The sequence below is a fragment of the Pimephales promelas genome, chromosome 5 (assembly GCF_988280905.1).
Source record: "Pimephales promelas chromosome 5, fPimPro1.hap1.1, whole genome shotgun sequence".
Taxonomy (NCBI): domain Eukaryota; kingdom Metazoa; phylum Chordata; class Actinopteri; order Cypriniformes; family Leuciscidae; genus Pimephales; species Pimephales promelas.
Window position 1 is genome coordinate 5770592 of NC_142773.1, and position 27511 is coordinate 5798102.

The 27511-nt window shown below is 40.8% G+C and overlaps 2 long non-coding RNA genes and 1 pseudogene across 3 annotated transcripts; 1 reads left to right on the top strand and 2 right to left on the bottom strand.

Annotated features, from left to right (window-relative positions):
- The first annotated feature begins 2122 nt into the window (after positions 1-2122).
- Positions 2123-3901, top strand: LOC148981322 (uncharacterized). The gene is made up of 2 exons (XR_016168448.1): positions 2123-3486; positions 3547-3901. It is a non-coding gene; the product is annotated as an uncharacterized LOC148981322 (long non-coding RNA).
- LOC148981323 (uncharacterized) lies at positions 3265-5136 on the bottom strand. Of its 2 annotated transcripts, none has more exons than XR_016168445.1 (4): positions 4749-5136; positions 3936-4004; positions 3727-3800; positions 3265-3645 (listed from the first exon to the last, which is right to left on the bottom strand). It is a non-coding gene; the product is annotated as an uncharacterized LOC148981323 (long non-coding RNA). The 2 variants fall into 2 exon arrangements; XR_016168444.1 differs by having other exon boundaries at positions 3936-4010.
- Positions 5137-5503: 367 nt separating this feature from the next.
- On the bottom strand, positions 5504-10758 carry LOC148981324 (uncharacterized; annotated as a pseudogene).
- Positions 10759-27511: the final 16753 nt, after the last annotated feature.

The window sequence follows — 27511 nt, forward strand, 5'->3', positions numbered from 1 at the left end:
CCTGAATGTAGTAAGAATAGTTGGGCTTCATAGAAAACAATGTGGAAAGGTGCCATCTCTCATCATCTGTCCAGCTGACTGACTGCTGACCTGCCCCCTTACAGACACTTTGCCTCCACACCCATGCCGCAACAATCGCATGACACATAGGCTTCACATGATGCTAGCCTGGCTAACGGCAAACCCAATTCTCGTTAAGACTTGGGTCTGGGAACCACATGTACATTTTCTCGTATTTAAGGCGTAGTTTACGAATGCCAGGCGCCGTTTATTGGGTGTTAAGAATGTCTATCAAATGCTCCTGCACGTAGCTCATAGCCAATCGTTTCAATTAGAAGAACACAAGTCTTAAGTAAAGTTTAACATTGATGTTGAAGTTGTTATTTGCATTGGAAATTGTTTGCGCTTGTACTTCACAAGTTAAAAAAATTAAAAAATTAATTTAATGACTAAAGTGTCAACAACTTTAATCGGGCACGTGTGCACAGGTGAAAGTTATGCTACTAAAGCGGTAGCTGTATATTGGTATTGAAAAGCAACACAACTTAGTGGCACTGTGACAACAACAGCAGGTAGTCTACAGGCATAATGAAAATATGATATTAATAAATACCACTTACCATTTATAAGTTATATGGACTTCGTCGATGACGATGCCTAGCAGGTTGGTACTATACAATTCCGTGGCTAACATATCTTGCCACTTTGCGCTCATCCAGGCCTTGGGACTGCCGAACAGAAGTTGGTCTCCACAATTCTTTATTGCATTTTCTTTCTCGGGACACAGCTAAGCGACAGATATTCCAAGGTTGACCGCCTCCTGTACCCGGTAGGGCGAATAATGGTGAGTAGGGCTGCACGATTAATCGAATTTTAATCACGATCACGATTTTGGCTTCCCACGATCAAATTTGCGTGATCGAGCGATATTTAAAATGCGTCATTCCATTCACAGAATGCTCAGTTTAACAAAGGTTTTTTTTTTGCAAAGCCAATCTAGCGCTCCGTAAACCACTGTCTGATCACGTGCCTCCAGCTCTATTGCACAAGAGAGGCCGAGTGTGTCTGCGTGCGAGCTACAGTGAACAAGAGAGACAAGTGCGCGAAGGATAGCATCCTCGAAATTCTGGGTCCTGAGGATCTTGCCTTGACATTGAGAAACACCTCGAGTGTGTCTGCGTGCGAGCGACACGGAGCGACAGCTCGCGAGAGATACCGGCTGTGTTTGAGACTGAGTGACAGTGCGCGTGAGAGACTGAGTGTGAGCATTAGTAAATTGCATTAGTAAATTGGTACATACATACTACATAGTAATATATAATTACTATATAAGAGGCATGAAAGTTCGATTAATGGACTCCAATAATCGGTAGGCTAATACAAACATCGTTTTGAACTATTGTTTAATAAATAGAAATAATTTGACCACATAAACTTTCATATGGAGGATTAAATAGATTAAATGTATGCAGTAAGATTTCACAACTAATCACTGACACATTTTACATTTCTTAAGTGTCAAATAACAATGACTCTGAATTTCATCCTTTAATCAAACTTCCATAGTGCATAGTGCTGCCTTGACATGTTCTCATTTGGTTACATTCTGTTATGGAATATTTGTTTTTTATTGATTGTATATTTTGCGTGTTTTATTCACATCCATTATGCAGGTAGAATGCAAGTTTATATTTTGCTTCCTAAAATATATTTACACAATGTAAAATAGTGCCCTGTTGAAGTTTTGCTACATTTTAATTATTGTTTTCTTTATTTTATTTATTCTTTAAAGCAGGGGTCTCAAACTCAAATTAACGAGCCCGTTCTCATCCCAAAGCGCCATATAGGACGCTTTTGCAAAAGCGTAAATATCCAACGCACATGGCACCCTTTAACGTGAAATGAGACGCAGATATATTTGGGCAGAAGGCGCCCCCTAGTGGTCTAACCCTTACCCTACACCATACCTAAACTTAACCATTAACCGAAGCGTCTCATTAGACGTTAAAGGGCGCCATGTGCGTTGGATATTTACGCTTTTGCAAAAGCGTCCTATATGGCGCTTTGGGATGAGAATGCGTTGAATTAACTGGGGGCCGCTGGAGATAGAGTCTGGGGCTGCGTCCAAAACCGCATACTCAATGAGTAGGTACTTAATTTCAATAAGTACTTACTCAACGAGCGCTAAAAGAGTAGGTACTTTATAGCCAAATCTCGTTGAGTATGAATGAGAACCGGACATCTGCCATGTTGACGTTATCATGTGACCTACTACGACGCGTTATCATCATATCACAAGCGCAAAGAAATGAACAGCGACACGTTTAATTCTTCTATCTATAAATATCTTGACATTGATGAAACTTTCTCATTTTGTTGTGGTATTGTTGAAGAAACAGCTGATATTTTTTTTATTAAGAAACCCCCAAATCGTCACCTCTTGAATATATGTTGTTAATTTCTTTATTTTATACCCAAAACGTTTCTCCTTTAAGTTTTCCTCCTTTTCTTGATGAATTTACCTCGTTTCATCCCTCAGACCTATAACAACAAAACAACAACATTTTTCATGTATTATGAAGAACTATTTAAAGATATTTAGCCTTGTTATTGTTCCTTTTTCCTGTATTATGATGTAAACAAACCAATGATCTTTATGTTTTCTGTTTTGTCATTATGACTATTATGGTATCTTTCCATGATCTTGTATGTAATACGTTTATAAGTTTAAATTATGAGTGACAGGTGTACTAACACTTCATAACATCAGTGACTCGACAGCACAACCTAGAACAGTTTTCCTCTGCGTTTGTAATGTCTGCACAAAGGAGACGGGCAGCTGCTCGAAGATCTCTTTTGGAGAAAACTGTTGATTTTATACTCGAAAAATGTAAGTATCACTCCTTAAAAATTAATATTACCTCAGAATGAATTGCATTGTTAGCCCACCCCAAAACTTAAACAAAATAATAATATTAAATGCTGACCAATACTTAATTATATAACTTTTTTATATACTAAAAATATAATTTAATATAACAAGCAAAATGTAATTTGTTTTGTCATATGACAGTTATGCATGAATAAATTTATATTCATAAATGCAGTGAAACATCTCAATTATCAGTCAATCGATGAATTAATGGATACATTAATTAAATAATTCAATTTTATATACTGACAACAATAATAAAAATGAATAAATGAGTAAAAGAACAAATAAAAGTAACCATCACAATAAACAAATGCATTATACAAGTCAACAACACATAAAACAAAGCTTTATTCAAACTACAAGCATGTATTTACAGGGCTGAACACCACATCCTAATGCCGTCTCAACACAGCGGTTCCCATTCTGCGTCTTTATTCTGATGAATTCACCAGAGGGGACTGTGCCTTCGTCCCGGAGCTTGTTGCTGCGCTGCGCTTCACAATCTGAGGCAATAAGGGCAGGTGGAGAGATAGAGGGTCTTGTAAGGGCAGGTGGAGAGATGGAGGGTCTCGTAAAGGCAGGTGGACAGATGGAGGGACTCATAAGGGCAGGTGGAGAGATGGAGCGTCTCATCCATGGCACCACTTCCAGGATGCAGCTCTAGGCTCCTCATCCTCAGTGCTCACACCAGTCTGCAGACATTTCAGATCCTACAAAAATGCACAAACATTATACAAAAGCAGTAATTTTAACACAATGTCATTTGATTTATGTATTAAAAATAACCTTACTTTATATTTGAGTAAAATCCCTAAAACAAATGCTGCCATAATCTTTCCTTGCAGGTCTTGCTCCACCACAAAAGCTATGCAGCAAATGCACAGAAATCAAGAATCAGAAAAGTGTTGTAATTTCTCTACTTGAAATTTGTACAATAATTCAAATAAACTACAATTTAAGATTGAATAGATTTTGTTATCCATTTCTGTAGTATACTCACTCAGAGCCTTTCATGACAGCATTCAGCATCATGAGCCTCTCTCCACCGGATAAACACACGCGTGTTCTTCTGTCCCTGTAACATACAGACAAGATTCACATTACGAGCTCAACACTGAATTTACACTCTAAAAAATGCTGGGTTGTTTTAACCCAATTTTGGGTCAAATATGGACAAACCTGAAATGTTGGGTTAAAAATATAATGTAAAAATTTAACCCAACGGCTGGGTTAGTCCATATTTGACCCAAAGTTGGGTTAAAACAACCCAGCATTTTTTAGAGTGTACATGCTGAGGTTGATGTGTTAACTCACTTTTAATCCAACTTAAATGTTCCTCAATATATCAACACTAATAAGGGACAAATTAAATATAACATATTTAGTTACTTTATAGATTTGTTTATTTACCTTATTTACAGTACATTTGTGTAATGTAAGTAGTGTTGACAACAGTGAATTATCCTTCATATTAATAGCACACATAACGTTACATCACTCAGATGTATTTTTCATGTTGGGATGTGCTCATCTGCAATACTTAAACAATATTTTCATTTCAGATGTAAATAGTCATTTTAAATAAGCGTATTTAAGATGTAACGTTATATGGTTATGTAAATCCATTTTAGAAACTTACGTGTAGCCTACTTACTGGAGCTCCCCAGTTTAACTAACTAATAAAACATGTGTTTACAGCAAAATCACAACTATACTATACTGTCTAAGTCCTTTAGACCTTCAACAGTTAAAACGTTTACTCTATAGTAGTTTAACACATACGATTTAAACACAAGAAACCGTGTTTACTCACATTTGAAAACCCCTGCTGATCTCCGATGTTGATAATGACGTATGCTCTCCCGTGGCCTCCTGGGATAGAAGAGTATCCATCGGATGAACACTCAAAAATCGGGGCGAAAGCAGGAGATCATCCGGGAACTTCTCGCCTACTCTTTTATGAGTACTGAGGTTTCGGACATACTACTCCTTTCAAATACTGTTTCCCCCTACTATATAGTACGAAAGTAGGAATATTCGGACGTACTATAAGTATACGTATGCCCGAATCTCGCGATAATTAGTACGTCACTCTGGTAATTCTCGCCTACTCTTTTATGGATACTAAGGATTTGGACATACTTATTCGCTCGCCTACTGCTTTTTCCATACTATATAGTAGGGAAGTATGCGGTTTCGGACGCAGCCGAGGTCAGGCCGGGCCGCATCAAGTATTCCAAAAATTAAAAAAAACGTCGATCGCGAGCTATCAGTAGCTGTGGCCTGATTTGGTGGTGGTAGCTCGCCTGCTCACATATCGCGCTCACATATTTTGCACGCTCAAGTACGTTTCAAATGTAGGCGCGCATCAAGCGCCAAGCGCGCTCATAATTGAAGCGGTTGTCTATGACAACTATTGACAACAAACCCACGGTAAGCTGTCACGAGACTATATATGGTAGCCCATAAGGGATAAAAATAATAATAATTAGAAAAAAAAAAGCGGCAAACGCAACGGCGGGCCGCACTAACATTAAACTTTAATATCAAGTAGGGGGCCACAAAATATCATCCCGCGGGCCGCAATTGGCCGCCGGGCCGCAGGTTTGAGACCTCTGATCTAAAGGCTCCAATTATGGACAGGCAATCTTCTGCCATTTCAATGGCAGCTTTGGCTTCTGCAACCGTTTCAGCTTCTTTTATCTAAAAAATAAAAATACAAACAGTCGTGCTACAGCTACAATACAAAAGTACTGTATTAAAGGAGTAGTTCTCTTTTGAAAAACTTTTGCTGATAATTTACTCGCCCCCATGTCATCCAAGATGTCCATGTCTTTCTTTCTTCAGTCGAAAAGAAATTAAGGTTTTTGATGAAAACATTCCAGGATTTTCTCCATATAATGGACATAGTGGGGTCCAAAAGACAGTTTCAGTGCAAACTGATCAAAGGGCTTTAAACGATTCCAGACGATGAATAAGGGTCTTATCAAGCGAAAGGATTGATCATTTAAAATAACAAAGTTTAAGTTTTATAAGCTCAAATGCTTGCCTTGCTCTGTTCTGTGATGCGCGTTCGTGACTCTCCTGTTCGAACTCGTTCATCAAATGAACATATCTTTTTTTGAGTCATTTCGTGCGTTGAATGAACCAAATGACTCGGAAAAAGATTTGTTCATTTTGATGAACTAATTCGAACAGGAGAGTCACGAACGCGCATCAGAACAGAGCAAGGCAAGCATTTGAGCTTATAAAACTTATTAAAAAAAATTATTTATTTTTTAAATGAGTGATCGTTTCGCTTGATAAGACCCTTATTCATTGTCTGGAATGTTTAAAGCCCTTTGAACTGTTTGCAGTTTGCAATGAAAGTTTTGGACCTTGAAACTGTTGGAGTCATTGAAGTGCATTATATGGAGAAAAATCCTGGAATGTTTTCATCAAAAACCTTAATTTCTTTTCGACTGAAGAAAGAATGACATGGTCATCTTGGATGACATGGGGGTGAGTAAATTATCAGCAAAAGTTTTTTTTTTAAAAGTGAACTACACCTTTCAGTTGTCTAGAATATAATAAGCACACATTAATTGAAGTAATTTACTGTAGTAAAAAAAACTTACAGAACTGGACAGTTCAAGGTCTTTTTGCATAGGACGTATGTAGATGACAGCGTGTCCCATATTTTCTTTTAGAGTCTTAATTGTGTATCCTGTGTTTGGGGAAGGCAACACCACCAGATTCCTAGATCGGGTCATACCTGATGTTTTTAAAATCTCGAATCCCCCACAGTTACCACGTTTTGGATATGTAGTTAGAATGTAGTCTTTGAAATCTTCTGCATTATTTTCATCACCTGTAAAAAAGAAAAGATAAAGCAAACAATTTTAGAAGCAAAACTTTTGTTTAACAACTTTTGTTTATAAACAAAAACATACATGATACCCACCAAGAAATGTAACTTTTTTCTCTCCTAGTCCTGCAGCTTCCAGTTCCTCCCTTTCATATTTATTTGGTGAAACACTTTGTGTCATGCTACTTAAGCAGCAGAAAACTCTTGTGAAGCTACTGCGATGTCTTGCAGAACGACTACGGCGACTTAAAGGTCTCCTGCTGGCTTCTGCTCCATAGCTTGCGAAAAGTCTATTTACTTCAACTGTACATTTGAAAACACTGTCAATGTGAACTTAACCCATAACAATGAATTTTAGAAATGCTTTGTTTAATGTGCATGTTTTTGTTTATTTTTAAATATAACATTGAAAAAACATATGACTTGAACTGGTAATTATTTACAGTTGTAAAATGAAAGGGTGCTCCCAAGACAAGATGTAGAGCATACTGGAAAACAGATGAAATTAAGGAACATCATCCCTGTAAACGTCAAATTAAAAAAATTCTTCCCTTTTCTGTATTTAACAGCATAAAAAAATAAAAACACCAACACACCAGTCATTGTTTTAATTATATCAAAACAATGTCTCACCATGAAGACTCCACAGTCTACACCACCAATCTGTTGGGGGTTATCCTAAAAAAAAAAAAAAAAGGTTGGAGTTTATTAACCCTTTAAGGTATGCAACATCAAAAAAGCTAAGGAAAAATTATTTCTTTGCATTTTTATTCACTTATGATAACAATAACAATCAACTTTTTTTTTAATTAGACCCTATGGCTGGATGGCTCCAAACAGTGTGTGTGCGTGTGTGTGTGTGTGTGTGTGTGTGTGTGTGTGTGTGTGTGCGTGCGTGCGTGCGTGTGTGTGTGTAAGATCGGATGAGAGCGAGAGAAATAGGAACAAAGAGAAGCTAGCAGATGGAGAAGATGGAGAGAGAAGAGAGAAAAGAACCATGATCATGACAAAAAAAGGGTCTCTGACTATGACAATACTGTTTAATCTTGTTCAGAGTCACTACTGGTCTGGTATTCCTCTGAATCTCTATCAAAATTTATTTCTGTTTCAGTCAGAACTTAAGTTCAGTTCTTTGCATGCTTTGCCAGGCTGTTGCTTGCTTGCTTGTTCTTCATCAACAAGCTCTGTAGACCTTGGATCCCATCTTGAAGCAGGCCCCATGTCCCATGTTAAAACACATTGAGCCTTTATGAATTAGAAACTTTGAGAAATATTGTAATGTATGCCAAGTATAACAAAAATACTTACTGTACCTGATGTCACATTAGAAAGCAGGGGTGACATCTGTTTCAGGGTGTCTGCACGGATGTAAAGAGACTTCCAATGCTTGTTCATCTCTGCAATAAGAATCCTCTTCTCCTCCTCAAGTCTCCTTACTACCATCACTATGTCAAATGCCTCCCTCTTTGTCCCTAGATCTACAGAGTCTGGAATACATAGACGAAACATAAGTCAGTTATTTTTAATATTTAAAGATTTCCTGGGGTTACAATTGAGGCATGACAAATTTTGTGCCACTTTGCGACTATTTAACATAGTCAACGATATTGTGTACATGCCACCGTGTGTATGCTGTGTGGTGGAAAATTTTAAACTGATTTAAGCTAACCATATTTCGACATTTGACCTCATTTAACCAGCCAAATCTCTGATACAATGTCCTGAGATGAATGTATGTGTGTCAAACACCTGACTGTGTATAAATAACAAATATGGGAAATGGAACTAGACAGATGACTAAGTTAGAAACATTAAAACAAAGTCTCCTCTACCCAGTAACAAAACAGTCTACCTTTGAAGAACCAATGAAATTAATGTCATTATGGCATACCTCCATATTGTATAAAAACTGTTGTATCAGTGTTTTCGGGGGGATTCTCAATGGAATTTGTCTGAGATCCACCGGCCTTGTTTTTACTTGGGAAGTTGTCTGAGTATTGCTCGAGAACTCTCCTGGCCGTAATTAAAAGCATTGAAAGGACATTTGCTGGAGTCTGTCTGTTATTTAAGCTGCGCAGCAAGAACAAGTAAGTTAGAATTATTAGTACCTGTCAGGACGTCGACTGTAGACGCGCCAGGGTTACAGGATTAGTACCTAGCAGGTCGTCGACTGAAGACGCGCTAGGGTATAGGGTAGGTTTATAGCTCAGCAGGACGTCGACTGTTGATGCGCTGAGGTAAAAGTATAAGAATTGGCCAACTAGAGTGAGTATTATTGTAGAGTAGTCAGGTTCAGGGAGAAAATCCATTACAGCTGCCATGGCCAAACAATCTCGTCAGATAGAATGGTGTCCAAGGTCAGGTATTCTGCATTAGGAACCAAGGTGTTATCATTTTTCCTCCCTGATCTATCGGCGGATCCGGGCACGGCCTTTGCATCCGTCATTATCTTTATAAAGACACTGAGACCTCCTCTTAACACTTGTCACCAGCTCCTCAATTCAACTGGCTACAGCGGAACATTAGCATCATTTGGGGATGTTGTTGCTGAGAGGAAGAAATAAGCTTCTTGATTCCATGATAAAAATATTATTTCTGATGTATAAGCAAAATAAAGCCTACCCCTTCCCAGGCTACTCCTGTAGCAAAGGTTGAGTATAGTTAGGTTAGTTAGGTTCTTTATTGTTCCCATGGAGATAATCATTTCCACACGTCATCAGCAATCAGAGTATGTGCTCTTTGACTACGATTACAATTAGCCTCTTTGGAACTGCAGCCAAGCTTAGTAAAAGTGATGCATCAATCAGCATATAAAACAGTATATTATATCTTCTGCCCATTCATTGATATCAATGACCCAGTTCTCCAGTTGATTGTCTGTGATGTCAATTTCCGTTTCCGTGGCCTCCAGGTTATGCAACTGACATTGCAGGGCTAGTGTGGCCTTCAAACACACAGTGTGCCTCACCATTGTCATCAGGATAAAAATGACTGACTACCTTACCTGCTTTTGACATGTGCTTTGTGGTAACAGCAATCCTCAAGAGGAAGGAGTTGCACTGCTACACCTCTTCCCCAAGCGTCGAACCAGCCCCCTCCTGATACACTCCACTCCATTTTACCTTTAAATAAACAACAAACAAAAAAAATGTAGTGGAAACAATCTTATGCATGTTGTCAGTGAAAGAAAATGTCATGGACAATATCTTTTTCTTACCTCACATTTAAAATCATGAGCTTTGGCATGAAAAACAGAAAGAAATGGCCTTATGGTGAGGAGATCCTCAAGCTCAGGGCATTTCTCAGTACTTGCATGGCACATCCATAGAGAAAAAAGTCACTGGCTTACAGGCCATTTGCTTTTGGAGGTACAGGGGGTAGGCAAAAGTCTTACCCCTGAACATATTGAGGGCACGAAGAAGAACCATGTGACGACATACAGCGAGTTCCAGGCCCTCCTTGTCGGTTTGTCCTGAGGACTTCTGAGATGTTTCGCATGCTGCTGAGCACTGCCCTCCACAGACACTTCTTCCAGATACCTAAAACATGGAAGATGGTTAACAGTCTAAACTTGTTCAAACAAAGTCCTCTCTAAGACGTGATGTTTTATAGGTAAATATAGTGAAGTTGTGGAAGTTTACATGACTGGTTGAGGTATGGACATAGTCCATGAATCTTGCGACGTCATCATCATTCGCAATGAACACACTATCAAAGATGGCTTCTTCCTCTGATCCAAATAAAAGAGATACATATTAACTTTAAATATTCAAATGATTTTCAATTCACAGCAGTTACTTTCAAAGTAATGAACCATCAATGCACACAGGATTTTGTAAGTACCTTGCTTCACTCTTGAATTCCATACTGCAAGCATGTCTGGGCTGCACGCTGGGCAGTCAAAGTGGTCCTCCTGGCATATTTTGTCCACTTCGAATTGGATAGCCTCCAAGAAGCTTTTGGACAATTCCAGCATTGTGTATATACAGCATTCTGTATGTATATATACCTTTGCAGTTAAAACGTAAAATATAAATTCTCAGAAAATGCTTTTAATTCCAATATATTTAAATGTCTGTTTATATGTCCGTACTCCCTTAATAAAGGAGTCCTAGAAAAATATCAGTCTACACATGCGTTTTATATTTATTATGAGGGAAATACACATGCTTTACGTGACAAAAAATGTTTGTGGGAGACAACATACTTTATAGAAATTCTGCAAATTAAAATGCATAAGCCAAAAGAAATGATACCAACCGAAAGGATGAGTGTTGGCTCTCTATAGAACATAAATTATTTATTTTTATTTATTTTTTTCATTTATGAAGAAAAAACATTGTTACAGACGTGGCGTATTTCCGTTATGGATGTGACAGTTCCGAAATCGACACTGGAAAATCTGAGAAAATACTTTAAACGAGATTTTAACAGAGATCTATTTTAGTCTCTGTAGGCTATTTGAAACAACAAACATCTGAGACATCATTAAGGTAAGGCTGCACAATTAATCAAATTTTAAACTGAATTGTTGTAGATTAGCCTCTGTTCACGCATATCTCTCATGCTGTTAAAATTTAAACAGCATGATGGGCATGTTCAAAACTCAATTCGGGCATTATATTGCTTTATAAATTGTTAAGATACATCAGCAGCTATTTTGTATTTTTTATCATATTGATATTTTCTGGAGTCAAGATCGCCGGCTTCCCCTCAGTTCAAGGTTAGGTGAATTGAAATGCTGTCCGATTGTAAAAGTGTAGGCCTGTGTCTGTATAGAACAAACAGCCTGGAGAGCGAATCGTGTCGATCACAATATTATGTTTTGTGTAAAAAGGATCGCAATATTTATACTCCTTTTGCGTTGTTGAATGCGCAATCGTGCTTCAAAATAGTCACATTATTGCAATATTAGTCAATGCATTGTAAGAATAATTTAAATGTTATTAAGTCAAAATCACAACTTCATTTCAGTAGGCCTGATTGTATGTGTTTGCCAAGTTTATTATGTCAAGAGGATTAAGAAAAAAAAAATCACTCGTTAACTCATTTTGGTGCCCCTATTGAGTGGTGACGCCCCTGGCATTTGCCTATGCCACGGGCCGGCCCTGTCTGCGCATGTTAATAATATATGATCACCAAAATTATTTTATATGACAAAACCATTATAGTTTGAACTTGTATTTGTTTGATGCATGTCAATTTAATTTAAAAACAAATATTTTTTTTTTCGTGGTCGGCATTTCGTGGGCCATATTTGTAGGTTGAGAACCCATGCATTAAACAAATTACAAAAATACTTGAATCACTGAGTATCACATGACAAAAGCAATGAATGAGTACCTAACACAACAGGCTTGTTCGACTTCATGCAGCTCTGTGCAGACTGATCGGTGGCTGACTTGAAGCAGAAATTTTGTCCGACTTGATGCAGTGCTGACTCCACATGACTGTGATGTATGCTATCAAAGTAACACAAAAGAAATTCGAGATCAGACGCAGGATTCAGCCAGCACAGATTCTCAGCAGCGGCTGCGCAGGTTCTGATGACGACACAACTGATCCATGATTGGCCAGGTTCACTGACAACACCGATGATGTGCGTTTCAAGTTTATTGCGACGAATTCAGTTCCAGAAATTCTCATATATGGACTTTTAAAACAGTTCATTACGTTTTTGTTGTCTTCATCTTATAAATTATAATTATTAAATATTGTTTTAAATATTGTTTTCAAATATTGTTATTTAAGTCAAGTCAAGTCACTTTATTTATATAGCGCTTTTCACAATACAGATTGTATCAAAGCAGCTTCACAGTGATAACATGAAAGTAGCACAACACAGATCAACAACATTGCTAAACACTAAATAACCCCAACTGAGCAAGCTCAAAGCAAGCCAAAAGCAAGGCGACAGTGGCAAGGAACCAAACTCCATCAGATTGGATGGAGAAAAAACCTTGGGAGAACCCAGGCTCAGTCGGGGGCCAGTTCTCCTCTGGCTTACATTCATATTGTTTAAATATAAATATTAAATATAAATATTGTTTATGAATCAAACGGCGCCATAACATATCGCAGGCGTTGAGTCGTCTCTTCACAGGCGTTGAGTCGTCTCATCACAGGCGTTGAGTCGTCTCTTCACAGGCGTTGAGTCGTCTCATCACAGGCGTTGGGGCATCCGAAATCCCCGTGAGAGGCTGGACACAAAACTGGACCTGACGAACGCCATTTTTCTCGGGACAAGCGTCCCGAGATAACAGGAGAAAGGCAGATGGGAAATAATTAGCATAGCTGATGTTCATAATGATTTCCGTTATAACTCACAAACTCTCCGTAACCCGAACTCTCCGCAACCCAACCATACGCGCCGACCATACGCGCCGACCCGTTTGTCTAAAAGGCTGTCGAGCCCCACTGGTGCGTTAAGCAGTTTCAGTGGCAAACGGTTCCGTATGGCATAACAGAGGACTAGAAGGTAAGCATTATGTGAATGCTTGACTAAAGAGAAGCGTCTTTAATCTAGTTTTAAACTGTGTCAGCGAGTCAGAGGCTCGGACCGTATCGGGAAGGCCATTCCAGAGTTTTGGAGCTAAATGCGAGAACGCCCTCCCTCCTTTACTGGACTTCGATATCCTAGGAATGACCAGAAGCCTTGAATTTAGTGATCTTAAGGAACGCGGTGGATTGTAGGGCGAAAGAAGGTCCGTTACATAGGTGCTAAACCATTTAGGGCTTTATAGGTCAGTAGTAGTATTTTGTAGTTGATGCGGAACTTAATAGGTAACCAGTGTAGAGATGATAAAATCGGTGTTATATGATCATATTTTCTTGACCTAGTAAGAACTCTAGCAGCTTCATTTTGTACTAACTGTAGCTTGTTTATTGAGGATGCAGGACAACCGGCTAATAAAGCATTACAGTAATCTAGTCTCGAGGTCATGAATGCATGAACTAATTTTTCAGCGTCAGAAACAGATAGCATGTTACGTAGCTTAGCAATGTTTCTAAGGTGGAAAAAGGCTGTTCTTGTAACATATGAAATATGATCTTCGAAAGACAAGTTGCGGTCTAGTATAACACCCAGGTCTTTTACTGTAGTGGATAAAGTAACAGGACATCCGTCTATATTAAAGTTGTATTGTGAGAGGTTTTGTGAGTAGTTTTTTGGACCAATAAGTAATACCTCCGTTTTATCTGAATTTAATAGCAGGAAATTACGCGTCATCCAGCATTTTATATCTTTGAGACACTCTGTCATTTTAGATGAGTTAGTGTTTTCATCTGGTCGTGATGAAATATATAATTGAGTGTCGTCAGCGTAACAGTGGAAATTAATTCCATGTTTTCTTATAATATTACCAAGTGGCAGCATATATATTGAGAATAGCAGAGGGCCTAAAACCGATCCTTGCGGTACTCCATAGTCTACTGACGTTATCTTTGATTTTTTCCCATTTAAACAGACAAAATGAGAACGGTCCGATAAGTACGATCTAAATCAGCTTAATGCCTGTCCCTGGACACCAGTGAAGTTTTGTAGTCGATCCAAGAGTATTTTATGATCTATAGTGTCGAACGCAGCGCTAAGATCAAGTAGGACTAGTATTGAGATACAGCCTTGGTCAGAAGCTAAAAGTAAATCATTTGTAATTTTAACTAGTGCAGTTTCTGTACTATGATGCGGTCTGAATCCTGACTGGAATTTTTCATAGATATTATTTTCTCGCAAAAAAGAGCACAATTGAGCGGACACTACTTTTTCAAGTATTTTGGACATACATGGAAGATTTGAGATGGGTCTGTAATTTGCCAAGTTATTTGGATCTAATTGCGGTTTCTTAATGAGCGGTTTTATTACAGCCAGCTTGTATATTTTTGGGACATGACCTAAAGATAAAGACGAGTTAATAATATTGAGGAGAGGCTCTTCCACTGCAGGTAATAGTTCTTTCAGTAGTTTAGTGGGTATTGGATCTAATAAACATGTTGTTGGTTTAGATGCAATGATAAGTTTATTTAGCTCCTCCTGTCCTATCGTTGTAAAGCGGTGTAGTTGTTCTTGAGGGGCCATAATTGAAGCTGAATCATAAGACACCATAGCGGATTGTACATTTATAATTTTGTTTCGGATGCGTTCTATTTTCGCATTGAAGTAATTCATAAAATCATTACTACTAAACTGTAACGGTATATTTTGTTCTGGTGATGTCTGTTTATTTGTTAGTCTAGCCACGGTGTTAAATAAAAACCTTGGATTATTTTGGTTATTTTCGATTAGTTTGCGGAGATGCTCAGCCCTGGCTGTTTTTAGTGTCTTTTTATAACGTGACATACTGTCTTTCCACGCGATTCTAAAGACCTCTAAATTAGTTTGTTTCCATTTACGCTCTAAGTTGCGAGTTTCTCTCTTGATAGCATGCGTAGCACTGTTGTACCATGGTGCTTTAATTTTCTCTCGAACCTTTTTTAATTTAATTGGCGCAACAATATCTAATGTACTAGTAAGAATGGTTTGTTTGGGTTCATTTTGCAGCTTAGATAGATCAGGTAAGCTATTTGAAAATCCATCTATAGTGGTTGGAAGGATTGTTCTGCCTGATCTATAACGTGGCGCAACATGACATATTTCATCAGTACGTATTATGCAAGTCACCATGTAAAGATCAGTGACATCATCGCTTTGCGGTATAATATCTATATCAGTTGGATCGGTTCCATATGATATAATTAAATCTAGTGTATGATTTAGACGATGAGTATCTTTATAGATTGTTGCAACACCGCCGCCACGACCGATCAGACGAGGCTCATGTTTATAACAGTATCCTGGCGGAGTAGATTCGTTTAGACCGAAATACTCATTTGGTTTAAGCCAGGTTTCAGTAAGGCACAGAACATCGAAGTTATTGTCTGTGACCATTTCATTTACAATAACCGCCTTAGGTGTGAGCGATCTAATGTTTAGGAGACCTAGCTTTAGAAATTGTTTTTGTTCACTGATATTTAGATTTTCTGGTTTAATTACAATAAGATTTTTGCTAGATCCTACACTAGATTTATTGTTTGGCTTCACTAAACGAGGAATAGACACAGTTTCTATATAATGTTCCACACTATGCTTATTAGTTAAGTTTGGACCGCAAAGGCTGTAATTTGGACTTTGACTCATTAGTCATCTGGTGCGTAGTGTCTTGGAAATGTTTTCCGACAGCACAGCCGCTCCGATTCGGCTGGGATGGAGTCCATCTGTGCTGTACAGCCTCGGTCTTTCCCAAAACAGATGCCAGTTATTTACAAAGTGCAGCCTCTGTTCATTACACAATGACATTAACCATTCATTTAATGCAAAAAGTCTACTGAACCTTTCCTGTCCTTGTCTGTACGTGGGAAGCGGTCCAGACACGATGATCGCTGCTTTAGGCGCTGTGCTGCGTACCGTCTCGATCAGGCTCCTGTAGTCCTTCTTCAGAACCTCCGTCTGCCGCAGCCTGATGTCGTTCGCTCCCGCGTGCAGCACAACAGCTCCGACGCGCTCGTCCTCGTTCAGGATCTCGGGAACCTGTGCAGCGACATCAAGAACACGAGCACCAGGAAAGCAGTGAGTGCGCACCTTACCTTTATCCGAATTAGCGCGGACATGGCGGACTATGGATGTGCCGATGATCACGGCGTCATCGCGTTCCGGCTCGCGAAGAGGGGAGAAGCGGTTCCGGGTGGAGATCTCGAAGACCGGGAGGGGCGGAGAGGCAGCTCTGGTCCTGGCTCGTGTCTTCCGCTGTGTGATCCATGGTCCATGTTGTTTCGGTGCCGGAGTGAATGAAGCCTGAGATGATCGCATCTTCCTTGGCAGAGTAACGTACGGCGTAGACGAACTCGGAGTCAAAGAGTGATTTGATTTGTTAGCGTCGGCGCGTGATGCTTCAAGCGTTGAGCGCCGATCCAACAGCTCGGCTTGCTTCACCAGCAGACCGCGGATCTGTTTCTCGACATATTCCAGCTGCTGCTTCACCGTGAAGAGCTCGAATGTGTCTTCACCTGTACTCAAAGGTAATGTTAGACTCGCATCTGATATGTTCGCCATTATAACGGATGATCAGTAAATTAGTAGTATACTACAACTATCACTACTAATTTAGGATTGAAATGTCGGAAATAACCAGGATTCAGTGAAACGGGTGTAAAATGAGACGATCAATAGGCGAGAGGGCACGCGTGGAATGCTAGCGGGCTAAAGGCTAGTAGCCAGGATTAGGAAGGTTGGATATAAGTAGCGATATCAAAGCAATCCAATTGTTTTTTATAAGGAATACTATCGAGGATAAGTTCACATAATATAAAAATAGAAAGTGCTTGTTTATAAATAAGTGGTAAAGAAGAAAATCAAGGATTAGTGAAGAAATTCTCCGGAGCTACAAACACAAACAACCGATCGCTCGCGCATATTTACTGTATTGTTAAAAGCAAATAGGGTTTGTGTATGTTTATTCTGCATTATTTTTCACACAAACCTTTTACAGTAGCCTATTCAGCTGCATAACCTATTCAAATGAGCTTTTTTAATAACTCAAATGTTAATCTTAAAAACATACATTCTAATGTGGTTATAAATGTATGCTCCTATACAAATGATGCATAATACATCATGTTCCTCTATTTGTTCATATGGTTTCTTCATTTTCTCTAGTTTATTTTGCTGTGATACTTCACCTGCATGTGGTTAACAAACTGCTAACAACTTGCTGTATCTTTAACTTAACAACAGAACAGCATTATGTTCACTTTCAGAGTTGGTCCAAATCACAAAATAAATCCAACAGAAATGTGCTTTTTTTGTGTGTAAGAAAATGAATGGTGTTTTGTCTCAATTGTTAAAAAGAGCTCAGCTGGAGGGTACTGTAAATCATGTTGCTAAAACCTTCTTTTAAAACAAAAACATTACAAAAACCCAGCAGGGAATATTTTTTTTTAAATGTAACTTTAATCATTTTGCATTAGCAGAAACACCCATGTCAAACTGCTAAAGTATATATATCCAATATGTTATCTTATACCACTTATACACACATCTCAAAAGTGTCTTAATACCATGGTTAATACATAAAGTTACTTAAAATCACTAAATCATGAAAACAATGGAAATCACTGCTAATTAATGCTGAGCCAAAACCGAAGGTTGACTTAAAAGGTCCCATGATTCCTTAGGATATATAAATAACCTGCATTACCCTGTGTAACACAACAAAATGGACAACGTAACCATTAATGTGTTAGACAGCAAAGGAAATGTTGTCATGCTAACGGTTTCCAAAGACACCGCTGAAAGGATGCAAAATGGTAAGTGCATGACTGTGAAATAATTACAAGTCACCAATGATTTGTGCCAAATGATTTGATAATTTATTCCCCCAGATCAAATGTTCCTTTCTTCTGTCATGGAGCAAGTATCAGCTGTTGAAACAAAAGGTACACATTTACTTAATGAACAAGAATATGCTGGAATTATCTCTTGAGTGACACTGACCACATCTACAAACGTCTTTCTAAACAGCTCTCCTCAGTGGCTCAGTTTCTGCTGCAAAGCTCCTCCAACCTCCTATTCCATGTCTCACTAGGTCACCGGTACCCCTAAACCTCAGTTTTGTGAAACCATCATCAACCAGCCAATGCCCCACTAGGCCCCCTGTACCACCACCACCACCATCCAGCCAGTGCTCCACTAGGCCACCTGTACCACCTCCACCATCAACCAGCCAGTGCCCCACTAGGCCCCCTGTACCACCACCACCATCCAGCCAGTGCTCCACTAGGCCACCTGTACCACCTCCACCATCAACCAGCCAGTGCCCCATTAGGCCCCCTGTACCACATTTACCATCCAGCCAGTGCCCCACTAGGCCACCTGTACCACCTCCACAATCAACCAGCCAGTGCCCCATTAGGCCCCCTGTACCACATTTACCATCCAGCCAGTGCCCCACTTGTCCCCCTGTACCACCACCACCATCCAGCCAGTGCTCCACTAGGCCACCTGTACCACCTCCACCATCAACCAGCCAGTGCCCCACTAGGCCCCCTGTACCACCACCACCAACCAGCCAGTGCTCCACTAGGCCACCTGTACCACCTCCACAATCAACCAGCCAGTGCCCCATTAGGCCCCCTGTACCACATTTACCATCCAGCCAGTGCCCCACTTGTCCCCCTATACCACCTCCACCATCCAGCCAGTGCCCCACTAGGCCCCCTGTACCACCACCACCACCACCATCCAGCCAGTGCTCCACTAGGCCACCTGTACCACCTCCACCATCAACCAGCCAGTGCCCCACTAGGCCACCTGTACCACCACCACCATCCAGCCAGTGCTCCACTAGGCCACCTGTACCACCTCCACCATCAACCAGCCAGTGCCCCACTAGGCCACCTGTACCACCTCCACAATCAACCATCCAGTGCCCCATTAGGCCCCCTGTACCACATTTACCATCCAGCCAGTGCCCCACTTGTCCCCCTATACCACCTCCACCATCCAGCCAGTGCCCCACTAGGCCCTCTGTACCACCAACACCACCACCATCCAGCCAGTGCTCCACTAGGCCACCTGTACCACCTCCACAATCAACCAGCCAGTGCCCCATTAGGCCCCCTGTACCACATTTACCATCCAGCCAGTGCCCCACTTGTCCCCCTATACCACCTCCACCATCCAGCCAGTGCCCCACTAGGCCCCCTGTACCACCACCACCATCCAGCCAGTGCTCCACTAGGCCACCTGTACCACCTCCACCATCAACCAGCCAGTGCCCCACTAGGCCCCCTGTACCACCACCACCATTCAGCCAGTGCTCCACTAGGCCACCTGTACCACCTCCACAATCAACCAGCCAGTGCCCCATTAGGCCCCCTGTACCACATTTACCATCCAGCCAGTGCCCCACTTGTCCCCCTATACCACCTCCACCATCCAGCCAGTGCCCCACTAGGCCCCCTGTACCACCACCACCATCCAGCCAGTGCTCCACTAGGCCACCTGTACCACCTCCACCATCAACCAGCCAGTGCCCCACTAGGCCCCCTGTACCACCACCACCATCCAGCCAGTGCTCCACTAGGCCACCTGTACCACCTCCACAATCAACCAGCCAGTGCCCCATTAGGCCCCCTGTACCACATTTACCATCCAGCCAGTGCCCCACTTGTCCCCCTATACCACCTCCACCATCCAGCCAGTGCCCCACTAGGCCCCCTGTACCACCACCACCATCCAGCCAGTGCTCCACTAGGCCACCTGTACCACCTCCACCATCAACCAGCCAGTGCCCCACTAGGCCCCCTGTACCACCACCACCATCCAGCCAGTGCTCCACTAGGCCACCTGTACCACCTCCACAATCAACCAGCCAGTGCCCCATTAGGCCCCCTGTACCACATTTACCATCCAGCCAGTGCCCCACTTGTCCCCCTATACCACCTCCACCATCCAGCCAGTGCCCCACTAGGCCCCCTGTACCACCACCACCACCACCATCCAGCCAGTGCTCCACTAGGCCACCTGTACCACCTCCACCATCAACCAGCCAGTGCCCCACTAGGCCCCCTGTACCACCACCACCATCCAGCCAGTGCTCCACTAGGCCACCTGTACCACCTCCACCATCAACCAGCCAGTGCCCCACTAGGCCACCTGTACCACCTCCACAATCAACCAGCCAGTGCCCCATTAGGCCCCCTGTACCACATTTACCATCCAGCCAGTGCCCCACTTGTCCCCCTATACCACCTCCACCATCCAGCCAGTGCCCCACTAGGCCCTCTGTACCACCAACACCACCACCATCCAGCCAGTGCTCCACTAGGCCACCTGTACCACCTCCACCATCAACCAGCCAGTGCCCCATTAGGCCCCCTGTACCACATTTACCATCCAGCCAGTGCCCCACTTGTCCCCCTATACCACCTCCACCATCCAGCCAGTGCGCCACTAGGCCCCCTGTACTACTTGCCTCCACTGTCAAGTACCCACCACCTGCCACTCTGCGACCTGGTGCAATGTGTGGAAATGCTTCAGCATCCATTCAACCTTCATCCCCCTCCTTCCAGTCAGACAGGCATGAATCTCAAGGTATTGCATCAAATAATATAAGGAAGATAAATGTCTCTGTGGGTAATTTACATTTTCTTTGTTTTGTAGTGTTAATCTATTTATCTCCTTATCCCCTCCATTTTACAGAAATAACACATCAAATGACACCATTTCTAACGGACCTTACAAAAACTTCGGCAACTTTATTTTAGGAACAAAATGGCCTTCTATAAAAAAATGCAAAACTCAGGGCTTAAGGCCCGTACACACCGGGACTAATATCAGCGCGCATTATTCGTCAGCGTTTTTCAGCGCGTTTTTTTGTGTTCACACCCAAGCGTTTTTCACTGACGATGAGCCAACATGCAAATTCATTCCTTGACATTAGATGGCGCTTAATGTAAAACAGACATGATAATAGAATACTATACTAGGATGATCATATTCATATCTCAATGTTTTATTATGACAGATAAAAAAACGAATGAAATAATGATTCATTATTAGAAAAATAAATATATAAATAATAAATAACTAAAATTAATGCCTCCAAATGTAACAAAAAATAGCTCTCACAAACTTACAAAAACGAATTAACAAAATCTATTTATATCTTTAGTTTTCATCCTCTTTATCCTGTTTTTCTTCCTCATCCACCTTGTTTGCTCATCTATATTTTGCTGTAGAACTGATCTTTCTCAGCAGTTTTTTTGAAAACCAGGACATTTTCATCACTTAAAAACAGCCAGGACAGGACGTGGAAACAGGACATGTGTAACGCAAAGTTGAGATGTTGCCCAGAGATAAAAACATAGCACTAGTTGTCGGATGAACAGATGCACGAGAGACGAGAGTTGTCGTATTCCCCAGCGTTTAATAAAACCACTCAAACGTCACACTCGTCCTCATACATGGGGATCGAGTGAGAAAAAAAAACACAAACAAACATCTGGTCACAATAGAAAAGTAAAATAAAAGAAAGAAAACAAAGAGTCGGCAGAGCGGTTCTCTCCTCTCCTCACTTGTCAATATCTAACTGACACTACGCACACTATGCGCAGTTCATCTCAACTCAGATTTCTATAAAGCACAAAGTGATCGTTTTACACATGTCCCGGGAAGACAGGACTGTTGGTCACCCTATACTATACTATTATTACAGAAATACTAATATAAATATTATCACATAGCTCTTTATGCTCCGAGACCAGCAGCTCAACATTCATCTTGCCCATAGGTATCTTGCCTTGTAGGCTATCTCTTCTTCGCCGTATGTGTGCTCGGCAAGACCGTTTTGTGTTTGAGCGCCCTCAACTTGTGTTTTACTGTAACTTCAGAAGTACCAGACACGTGAGCAAACCCGCCAATCTCGTTGGTCGGATAGGTTTTGACGCGGCGCGTCAAACCAAAAAAACGATCCCGAGGCGTTTTTTTAAAAATTACACTTTTACGCGTGGCGTTTTTCGCGTTGGTGTGAACACTCACATTGGTGCCCATCAGTGATGCGCGGGTTGATCCGAAATGCAGTTACGGGTCATCTAAAAATGTTTTTAATGATATTCGGGTCGCGGTCGGTCGGGTCGTTTGAAAAAAAGATGCCAATTAAACATTTGTATATAGTACTAGACACAGTTTTTGATGAAATATACAGCCCTACACATTATTGGCTGAATAACTGGCACGAAGATAACACACGAGCTCAGTCTAAACAGTTCTCGGTTCTATACTAGTGATTTGAGAACCGCTGTGCCTGTGCGTTCGGTATACGCAGTATCAGCTGCTCGTGCTGATCACTTCTCTCAACAGTGGCAGCAACATGTCTCGGTTCAGTGAACTGTTGGAGTTACTGGAGTAAAATATAATTCAGGATATTGATTTATTTCGATTCGGAGGCGACTGTCAGGCATGTCTGAAAGTGAGTAACTTTAGTAACTTGTGGATCAGCACTGACGCAAGACGCCAGAACGATTCAGTTCGAGTGTACTGGTTCGACCGGTTCACTAAAAAGAACCGGTTCAAAAGAACGATTCGTTCACGAACCGGCCGTGTCTACGATGATCACTACAGTCTGCAGAGAGATGGAGGCGGCAAGAGAAAAGGTGAAGACTGGGGAGTGGAAGCTCCGCAAACACACAAATAGAAAGAGTAAAAGTGTGGGAGACATTTGCTGAAATAATGAAAGATGATGACCAAAGTGCTGGCTTTGCCTTTGTTATGTGTAGGCCTAAGTCTTCTTGCGATGCTGTGTTGTTACACGTCTATGGCCCAATAACGCTCCGATGAGCATTTACTACTTTAAAAAAATGTGGTCAGGAAGCGGGTCGAGTACAATGGGTTTTTTTTTTGCGGTCCGAGTTGCGGGCGGGTAGTTGAAAACGTCGGTCGGTTGCGGGTTGTTTATACATTGACCCGCGCATCACTGGTGCCCATTGTTTAGTCACGACGCGTTAAACGTCGACCGGTGTGAACAGGCCTTTAAAGTACTCCGGCACAGTGCTGAATCTCTGGCGTACGGTCGTGACGAGTAAGGGGAAAAAACATTGTGAACTTGCATGTGGTTTAATATTTTTGAGTCAACTCATTTCACCTACCAATCATTTGAGAGCAACGCATCTATAACACTTTACAAGCCTATCAGAAGCAGAGCAGGGCGGGTCCTAGCAACAACGTGTGATTGAGATCCATACTTCACAAAAGTGTCGTCATCTGTGAAAGCCAGTGCAAGTTCATAAAGCTCGGGAAGATGTCTTACCTACGGTAGGGTTGTGCCGATAGACGATAGTATCGTGTATCGACGATAGTCTGAGATATCGCCGATAGCAGATTCCTTTGACGATATCAATACATTAATTGGCTCGTTTTACCATAAATAATGTATTAAATTATTATTATTAGGCCTATTATTATTATTATTATTATTATAAAGCTAGTATTGTTATTAAATTAATATTAGGAACTACAATTAATTTTCCTTGCCTAAATTTACAACGACATCACCTCATAACAAATTTTGCAACACCGACACGCACTAATGAGGACTCCTCTAAGAGAATGTTTTTAAAACAGACTAAAAAACATCCCACATCAAAATTTAATTGCAAGGTGATCCATTCACAAATTATCAAGTGTGCTCGTTTTAACAGACGCAAAATTCAATTTCCTACAGATCTAAGATGAAAACGGCATCGTTGTTCGTCATATTTGTTTCCGTAACACATTAACAAAACGTTTAATGACACTAACACTAAAAACAATACAATTACTAAATAGCATTAATAATAATATCACTAAAATAGTATTATAGTTACCGTTATCATCGTCGTCTCTGAGGGAATGCGGCGTAAGTGCAGATGCCGAAAGCAGTCCGTTTTTACTTTCACTTTCAGAGATTGAGCGCGACGACGTTCTTAACCCGATTATGTTGAATAAACTTGACAATGCATGTGGTCATGTAAACGCATTAACCCGTTTTCCTTTATCAGAGTCAAGTCATAAGTATAAGTATAAACCGATCGACTCAGCTAGACGTTTGGCCCTTGGTCTGGTTTCTCCCGGCATTTAAAACACATTAACCCACGTACTTCGTGCTGAAGTGCATCCAGGCAGAGAGCGCACTGGTAGGGGGACACATATCGCAAACTCCGACTCTTTCTGACCCAAGAAATTATTAAAACGTGTTTTCATCTCGTGCAGAAATAGGCCCTAGTCAAAATGCTGCACGTAACGGCATGAGGATAGGATGTGTCCGTAAATTTCCCGTTGACAAACAAAAGGATTAGGATCCTTTTTTTAACTCACTGTACCAGGAAATAACCTGTTCCTATTAATAAACACTCCACCTTTGCTAGCAAAATAGAAAAAAGATTCTCGTATATAAAACGAAGTAGGCTAATAAAACAAGCAAATTAATGAGTAGGCTAAATAATCAAGTTAATAATCAAATAATTTAGCCCCGCCCCCTCACGATAATATCGTGTATCGCCGATCTCACAGGCTGACGATAGGACGATATGAAAATGGAGCATATCGCCCAACACTAACCTACGGGTGTAATTTCCTATGCGGACATGTCCCCCCACTTTTAAATTCGTTTGTTGTGATTTTTAACCGCACGCCGTCATCGCCACGGAGAACCAATAACACATACATGCATGCCAGAATGTCTATTTTGTCGAGTATCCTCTCAAGAACAGTCTTAAATGAGTTAAATAAAATGTTAAATGAAAGTAAATAGCAGTGAGAGAATGAGAAGCTTGAGATCCTGTCAGCAGCGGCAGATCTTAAAGTGACAGGGGCCATTAATTCTGTCTGTCAGTAAAGTTAACCTAAAGAACAGAGGGAACAGAAAATTACTAACTGCACTTGACTAAAGGCCGTTTGTGGCTTTGATAAGGATTAATCTATATTTCATTTATAATGTATGCAGGGCAGACTGTTTTATAACCTTATTTAATTTCTTTATGGTACAGTTAAATTATGATAATTATTATGGGTTAAAGCAGCGCTCAGTAAGACTGGGAACTGCTTTGCTGTTTTCTCGCAGGTTTCTCTCTCGAGCTCCCCCTACAGTTTCGGAGTATATATATATATGAGAAAACTGTCGCAAACTCGTTGTCAACTCCCCTCCCCTCCCCCTCCCCTCCCATCTCATTCAGGCCAATGAGGCCATGTGCATTTGTTTTCAGAGAAGCCGGCGAACATAGGCGTCATAGGCGAACGACAGGGTCGATTTTGTCCCCACCACTTTTGAAACATCTCGCGGCACAGATGTACCAATGCAAATAGAACATCTCCAGTTAACAGCATTCGTTTCATTTGTTTGTTAAATAACAGGCGATCTAGCACTGAAATGTGTTACCTTCTCTCAGAAACGCACTTCAATCCGTGGCGGAGATTCTTTCAGGTAAAATCACAAATCAAAATGCACACAAACGTGTCCCTTTTTCTCATGGGTTCTAATTTCGCTCTCGTATATTTTTCCCCCTCATCAAAACATATAAAACCACTGATAAACATTATATCAATTCAACCACTGATAAACATTATTGGTTTTGATGAGGGGGAAAAAAAAAACTATTCGAGTGTGGAATTCTACCTCTAGACGGACCATCACTGTACATGCTATCAAGGGAGTATATATACTCAATATACTCGGACATTGTGCTTATTTTTTTATTTATGTGCATCAGGAAGCTACAGGACAACGTCTTTCAAAACATGAACTACTCGAAAGAGAAAAAAAGAATGAATGCGTTATTGTAGCCTACCCAGCACTTTTAAAAATGCCCTTCCGAATGCGTCTGTCCCCAGCACATTTCAAACCAAACTGACGCCCAAGCCATGTCCACTGAGGTATGTATGATTCTCAGAACAACATTATTATGTTGAGATAGTGTATATTTTTATTGTGTTACCAAACGTAATCAGTAACATTATGGTTAAAAATCAATACTATAAGAAATATTTCCGCTATTTATTTATTTTTAGTTTAGCCTACAGCTATAGCTACTTAGATTATGCATTATCAAAATAAATGTTACGTTACATTCTTCTATCATTTTTCTGGTGATCCGAGTTGTCTATCGTAACGATTGACCAAAGAAAGTCAAACACGTTTAATTTGTTTATTACAAGTTTGTTTATTTTATTATTGAAGCTTGAGACCGGTGGTACTGGTGGTCTGGAGTGCCCCTCACTCGGAGTTGATGACACTTGCCAACGCTTGTAGCTAAAAAGGAAAAAGAAAATGTATCAATCTTTTATCAACATCATTTATACACAAGGTCAAACTAGCACAGAGTTGCATGTGTGAAGTTGCAATGCAATTTCTCGTTTATTTATAGTTCTGTTTGTGTAAATGTGATTAAATAAATATAAAAAGTTGCATTATTAGCTAGCAGCTCTCGTGTCGGTTTATGCATTATATATCAAGTCAGCACAGTATATAACATTACTAATTCTGAGGCTGACGACAAGCTAAACTAATGCATAATTTGTAGAATTTCATATCGATTTATAGGCGATCTGAGAAACACAAATAAACCCTGATAGAGGAACGGACAAAACACTAACTTACAGAAAACAAGCAAGTTTGTTTGCTAATGAAAATGCTAACATCTAAGGTACAGTATCTGACGTACTAGTAAGCCGGTAACAGACAGCGAGCATAATAATAAAAAAAAACAAAAAAAAACAGACAAACAATAGCAAACATCCCGACTCACGAGGTCACAATTACAAGAAATACAAACATTAAACACAGTTTATTATAAAGATACTTACAAGTGCAACAGCAAGAAGGCCAGGTCAGCATCGGTTTTGCAGGCTTTGCTTTCTTTCAGTTCTCTCTATTCTGAAAAAGCCGGTCCGTTTTCTCTTTCTTTGTTCCTCTGATAAACACTTCCGAGCTTTCTTCTTCTTCTTTTACATCAGCCATCACGAAAACTTGAAGAACTCAATCGTTACCTTTTTCTTATAGCTAGCCGGCTCCTGGATGGATGGGGACGTGTACGCATGCGTGTGCTCGTATAGTGCCGTAAAGCAATTCGTTACCTCGCGAGACCTGAAATCTCACGATACTTCCTAACACTGAGGGCGGCGAGCCGCCGGCCCAAAGTTGCAAGGGTGGTTTTGCGGCTCACAG